Below are 6,917 nucleotides of genomic sequence, written 5' to 3'. Positions count from 1 at the left end.
CCCCTACCCTTTCCCCTTATCACTGTAGGGGATACTTTGGCTGTGTGGCCAGGTCTCTCCAGTGTTCTCTTTGTCTCTGACTGCGTGGCACCCTAGTGCAGCCCCACTAGGCTTTTCTTTTCATCACTTTGGAACACTTACCCTCCGTCCCTTTATACCAGGACACTGTGCCTCAGTCCTACACCTACCTCGCCACTCTGTGGCTGTCCCCATTGGTCCCTTTCTGTAACCTGCTCTTCATGCTCTGTTTATTCTTGCCTATTTCCCTTTTGTCTCTCATATTTCTCCCCCCCCCCCCGCCATTTCAGTCCATAATTTCTCACTTCCCCACCCCCACCTCATTATTCCTGTTGTAAACCCTGTGAGGAGACATTGGGATCCCTGACCTTCTCATATCAAACATCTGTTTCCCATAGTTTGTGCTTCTTCTCTGTTGGGCCCAGATGAGTTCCCCAACCCTCTGTAGTGTCTGTCAGTCTGTCTTCTCATTTTTCTGTCCACCCCATGGGCAGCATCTGCTGATGGACTTGGTCCTGATGTGTGTTTGTTGTGACTTGTTCTCTGTGCGTGAAAGGAAGGGGGCTTTTTGAGTCCCTTCCAAGTGAGATTGTAAATGTAGAATTTTCTACTGTTGGATTTAGTCATTTTTCTTTTCTTTTTTTGGGGGGGAGGTGGTTTACAGAACTGAGACCTTGTGCATGCATGTAGAAAATTGTAAAATGTAAATTTCTTTTTAATATATAAAAAGCTTGTTTTTATAGTTTGCAGTGAATCTAAACATTATGGCAATTTTAGGGATTTTTTCTTAAACATAGGAACTAAAACTGTACAAACTTTTTTTAATATAAAATAAAGACATTTGACTTTTGTGGGGGCATTTTCTTGTTTTTCTTTTTTTTTTTGCAGGAGTGGGAGGAGAGGGCCTTGCAAGAGTGGATATATGTGCTTCTTGATAGTGAGTAGGTGGGCCAGGAGGGGGCAGTGTGAGTGCATTATTGCTCCATTGTCCCTCAGATGTGGGACCGGGAAATTATTCTGAGAGGAGACAGATGTGGGAACTGAGGATTCACTTAGCCTTGTGGGGTGGGGTAGGGGATTGTCAATATAAGGAGGAAAGAAAGATCCATAAGAATTTCAGAAAAACTTAATTGATTTTAGTCAATAGTGACAGCTTATCACATTTCATTAAGAAAATTACCTGAAGTAGCTCTGGCTGGTGTAGCTCAGTGGATTGAGCTCTGGCCTGCAAACCAGAGGGTCACCAGTTCGATTCCCAGTCAGGGTACCTGCCTGGGTTTCAGGCCAGGTCCTGGGTAGGAGGCGCATGAGAGGCAACCACATGTTGATGTTTCTCTCCCTCTCTCATTCCCTTCTTCTCTAAAAGTAAGTAAATAAAATCTTAAAAAAAATTACCTGAAGTATATGTCTAATTTCATAATGTCTTATATCTACCATTATCTCCAATCTTTCAGGCACAGCACAAAAGAAGGTCTCACAATAGTCACTTATTTAAAATGAAAATATTAAGTTGGCATTGTACTTGTAATAAAGCGTTAGAATGATCAAGAGCGGAGGGCCCTTCTTTCAGCTCTACCCAGACCCAAGCTTCTCTGTGACTTTGAGCAAAATGCTTAGCACATAAACAGCCTTCTAAGGTTAAAACAATCAAGCAAATGTAAACTTTCCTGTCTGGAGTTGACCTATTTACTAGATTCAGTCTTTCTCTTCCCACCCCATGCTTTGCCAGGCTTTGAAGATGTAAGGACAAGAGACAAGGTCCTTGACCTGGAGTAAGATCCAGCCTATAGGTGACAGACCAAATAACCTAATGTTAGCCTGTGTGGCATGTTCACAGGCGGAGCACAGAGGAGCTCTACCTGGATTGTAAGGACGTCAGGGTGCCTTTCTTCAAGAAATTTAAGGAAGTTAAGAATAAGAGGGAATAACACAATTTCCTTGTGAGGAGAGGATTTATTTGCTTTGTTTAGCTAAGTATTCCTAGCATCTATACCAGTTCCTCGTGTACAGTTGGTGCTCAGTAAAAATTTTTTTGAATGAATAATGAATTAAAAAAATTAACAATATAAACAGGGACATGTGAAAGGGATCATATACTTCTTCCTTTAAAATTGCATTCAAATCTTTCTCATATGAAAACAAGAAACTTCCCTTGAAACTGTAGCCCCCATTTTCATGGCTTTTTTCGTAACTAGGCTTATAGTTTCACTATAAGCCACATTTTGAGTTATTGTGACCAAATTTCTAGCATGACTCAAATTGTCTTTCTCTTAATGGGCAAATGTAATAACTTTTTAGGTGTAGTGAGTCTTTATTCAGTGCCTAGGACATTCCCTGGCTTTAAAGTGCTTTGGTTGGTATATGTTCTTGCCTTCACTGAGTCAACCTTTGTGGGCTTTTGAGGGGTCTGTTTTAACCTCACAGACCTCCTCCTCTTACGCTGGACCCAGGAATGAACAGATTTGAGGCCAGATTTCGATACTTGATTTATGGGATCATATTTCCTCTCAGGGTTTGCTGAAAGCAAAGGATAATCCCAGCCATTTGCCATGTAACAAAAGGTATTTGTAACTTTTAGCTGAAGGAAGGGTTTTCCATGGAAATACTACACATAGCATTGAAGATAGGCACTCAGCTTGGTGGATTGTCTAGGACTGACTTACATTGCTGCCCCTGTGTAATTTTCTAGTCTTTGCCTTTGAAATGTGGCCAAGGGGGAGCTCAAATCTGAGGGTATGAGTGAGGAGATAGAATCTTTAGACCCAGTTCTTAGAGAATCCTTACCAAATTTTTTTTGCTTAAGTCAGTTTCGTGGCTTCTAAACAACTGAAAACCAGCTGCTTAAAGTAGCCCCTGGCTTTCTATTTGTTAGTTTAAGCAAGTGATGGAAATACTTTCCCAGTTGCTGGGGAGGCTGGGGTAGAAGGAAGTCAGCCTTCGGAAAACCATTACAGCATTAGTGCACAAATGGTCATGTAGCACAAATGCTGCAGGACTAGTCATGGAGTGGAAAGGTCTTGGGGAGCCCCCATCCCTGTTCAACTCTCTGGTTTTGCTGTAGGCTGAGAATAGGGTCCATTTTCCTGTTAGAAAGGACAAAGCAGACATAGTCTAGCAGCTCATAACAAAGGCTAAACTTCAGTATGTATGGAAAAGTGGGATAAGGTACTGGCTTAGAGTTGTGAAACCTGGACAAGGCATTGGCTTCTCTCATTTAATCTAATCTAAATTTGGGAGAACGTTGTGTGCTATGCATTTGGATAAAAAGATACGTAAAATATTGTCCCTGTCTTCTAGGACATCATGGGATTTGGACTAATAAAACTGGAAAATGTTATGATTTTGTTATCTGTTATAAGCAACCCAAGTAAGTAAACTATTTTTTAGAGGTGGTAAGCACCGTTGGCAAGAGACAGACTTAAGCCAACACTTGGCGACTGCATTGAGCTTGATAGGCAAACTATTTGATGTCTCCATTCAAAAAGAGCCATCTGTTTTCTCTGATATCACATAAGGGGCACTGGACCACTTTGGTTGAAAAAAGTTAAGAGTATGAGATCTTCATTTACGTCCTGTCCCTTCTGCTTGCTTTTGGGCACAGTTAGCCCATGCTGCTGCTTTACCCAGGGTAGATAGGCAGTTAAAAGTGAAAGTATGAATTTTGGGGGGATTTTTAGGGTAGTGAAACTATTCCCTATGATACTATTATTGTGGATACATGTTATTATAAATTTGTCCAGGCACAAATAATATACCTAGTGAACAACCTAATGTGAAGTGTGGCCTTTGGGTGATAATGACATGTCAATGTAGGTTCATCCATTGTAAGAAATATACCACTCTGGTGGGGAATGTTGATAATAGGGGTGGTTGTGTGTGTGTGAGGGCAGCAGCATGTGTGTGAAACTATCTTCTGCTCAATCTTGCTGTGAATCTAAAGCTGCTCTTAAAAATGAAGTCGAGTCAAAAGGTACAAACTTTCAGTTAGGTAAGTACTGGGGATGTAATGTACAAACTACTATCGTTAACACTGCTGTATAGGATATTTGAAAGTTGCTGAGAATAGATACAAAAAATTCTTATCATAGAAAAAATATTTTTTCTCTTTTTTTCTTGTATCTATATGAGATGATGTATATTAAGTGAACTTATTGTGGCAACATTTCACAATATATGTAGATCAGTTCATTATGCTGTATACCTTAAAGTTATACAGTGCTCCATGGCAAAAGTATCTCAATAAAACTGAAAGAAAAATCAATTAAAATCAAAACTAAACTAAAACCAAGCATAACCTTACTTAGTTCTAGACATAGTTTTAGTAATAAAAGTGATAGCATAGGCACTTGTGATTCAGAAAACAAAAGTGAAATTGTGTGCTATTTTTCCTGGGTCCTTTAAAAGTGTGTCACTGATGAGCTTGGAAATATGGTAAAGCCCATTGAAGAGGAAGAGAAGGGTCTGGTGGTCCATCAACACTGACAGCTGAAAATTTGCATGAGTGGGCTTCACTGTGTCAAGAGATACATGGTTTAACTTAGTTGTGATTTTCACCCCTTTTAAGTTCTCTTCAAGCTTGTTCTTTCTGATATGTGAATGTGTGATTTTAGAGTGAGGTCGATGGGGATAGTTTTTACAATAAAGAACTGTTATTGAAGGGTATAAGCTTTTCATTATGAGATGAATAAGCATAGTGACTGGTGAAAATACTGTTGCCTACTCGAAATTTGCTAAAAGAGTAGCCCTTGAGTGTGTTCACCAACTGCGCACAAAGGTAACTATGTGAAGTGATGGATCTGTAAACCTGATTGCGCTAATCATGTCACAAAGTATCTATATGTCAAGTCTTTATGTTGTATACTTTAAATACATAACACTTTGTTGGTCAATTTTACCTCAATAAAGCTGGAAAAAGCACCTGTTGTCAAAGGATTGCTTGTCTTCTGCCTGTTTACTTATTACATCTTAACATGAGTACCACCAGCCTTGAGGATGAAATCTAGTTAACAAGGAAACAGGGAAAGCTGACCCGGAAGGTTTCATTTTTAAGGACTGGTCAGCAGTGCAGGACTTATGGTTGCAAGTGTGCTGAGGAATTTGACACCAGGGAACCTGTGTCCTGGGATTGAGTGTCTAGGTGATTTTTATTCTTTTTTGAAGTAGGTCCCCAACATAGGGCTTCCCAACCTTTAATTGTGCCATATAGCAAGTATGAAAATCACTCGAAGATCTTATAAAAATGCAGATTCTGATTCAACAGGTCTGCAGTAGGGTCTGAGATTCAGCATTTCTAACAAATTCCCAAGTGTCTTAGGTTCGGTTGCCTAAAAAAAATACCACAGACTCGTGGCTTAAATAAAAGAAATTTATTTTCTCACAGTTCTTAAGGCTGAAAGTCTTGAGATCAGGGTGCTAGCAGGTTGGGTTCCTGTGAGAACCCTCTTCCTGTCTTGCAGACGACAGCCTTCTTCCTGAATCATCACATAGCAGAGGGAGCAAGAGTTCTGATCTCTTTTCTTCTTGTGAGAGGTCTCCACCCTCATGATCTCATCTAAACCTAATTACCAATCAAGACCCCACTCCAAAACCATCAGACTGGGAGTTAGGACTTCAACATAAGAGTTTTGGGGGGGACGCATTCAGTGCACAGCACCAGCTGCTGCTGCTGTTTCTGTTCTTGGAGTAGTAAGGCTCTCAAAGAAGTTTTGCTTTCCTAAGACAGTTTGAGGGGTCCAAACATGCCTTACATAACACTAAGATACTTGATCTAACAGATGAAGTTGTTAAAAAGATCTAAATTTCATGAATATAGTAAATAACTTGGTAAATTCATAGTTGCTCATGTTACAGGATTACACCATCTGTATCAATTTGTCATTTATGAAACTCAAAATATGAGATGGCCTTATGTGAGAGTTTTTGCAAAAGCACATCAGTGGGCCTCTTAAATGATCCAATAAGACATTATAATGATACTAAATAAGAGCCAAGCTGGTGAGACGCTATTACTAAAGGCCACAGAAATTAAAGGAGTTCTAGTAAAAACTCCTTTATGGCCATTATTATTGGCCATAAATTGCCTACATGATCAATAGAACAGAGGAAATTCAGAAGTTTTACTAAGCTTAGAGTTTCAGAGAAGGTGGCTTCCTCTACTTCAATACTTACATTAATTGCTATGGGTATAGAATAAAAGTAAATTATTATCATATATCAATAATTTAGAAATACCTCCTCAAGTTTCTTTGCCGAAGTTTTCTTATTATCATATGATATGTTGTTCAGCATCATAATCAGGTTCAGGATCATGTAGTTGATGTTTCTGGAAGCTGCCTTAACTGTGTCTAGTGTTTTCCACTCAGTCATTCAACAAATATTTGTTGAGCACCTTCTGTGTGCCAGGAACTATGATAGGTGTTGGTAATAAAGCAATGGATAATACAGATGCAGTTTTTGTTCACAAACAGATACTGATCACATAATTTCAAATGTGATTAATGTAATGAAGGAGTATGGGGGCTATGGGAACCTTATAATATGAACCTGAGAGGGGCCATCAAGGAAGGTTTCCTTAAAAAATGCCATTTTAGCTCCATGGAAAAACTTTGAAAGGGTGAGGCACGAAACCTCAAGGTTTTCATTTTCATCAGAAAGAGCCCCATAATTGCTAGAAGCGTGTCAAGGTGGTGGATGGTGCATCACCTGCAGGGCTCCATCCTTGGGTCCCCCCTGCCAAGGCCACTCCTCTGCAAGGGAGGGCCCCCGAGGGCCCCACGGGCATGACCATGGAGTTGCTATTCCTGGGCCAGACTGGGGTGGTCACCCAGAACAACACAATGAAATCTCTTTTCTCTAGGGATGGCGAAGTTGGAGAAAGGCTACTTTGACTCCCCTCCAAA

Source organism: Desmodus rotundus, chromosome 12, assembly GCF_022682495.2.
Source record: "Desmodus rotundus isolate HL8 chromosome 12, HLdesRot8A.1, whole genome shotgun sequence".
Taxonomy (NCBI): Eukaryota; Metazoa; Chordata; class Mammalia; order Chiroptera; family Phyllostomidae; genus Desmodus; species Desmodus rotundus.
The sequence above is the reverse complement of the archived record's forward strand: the minus strand, read 5'-3'. Positions refer to the sequence as shown.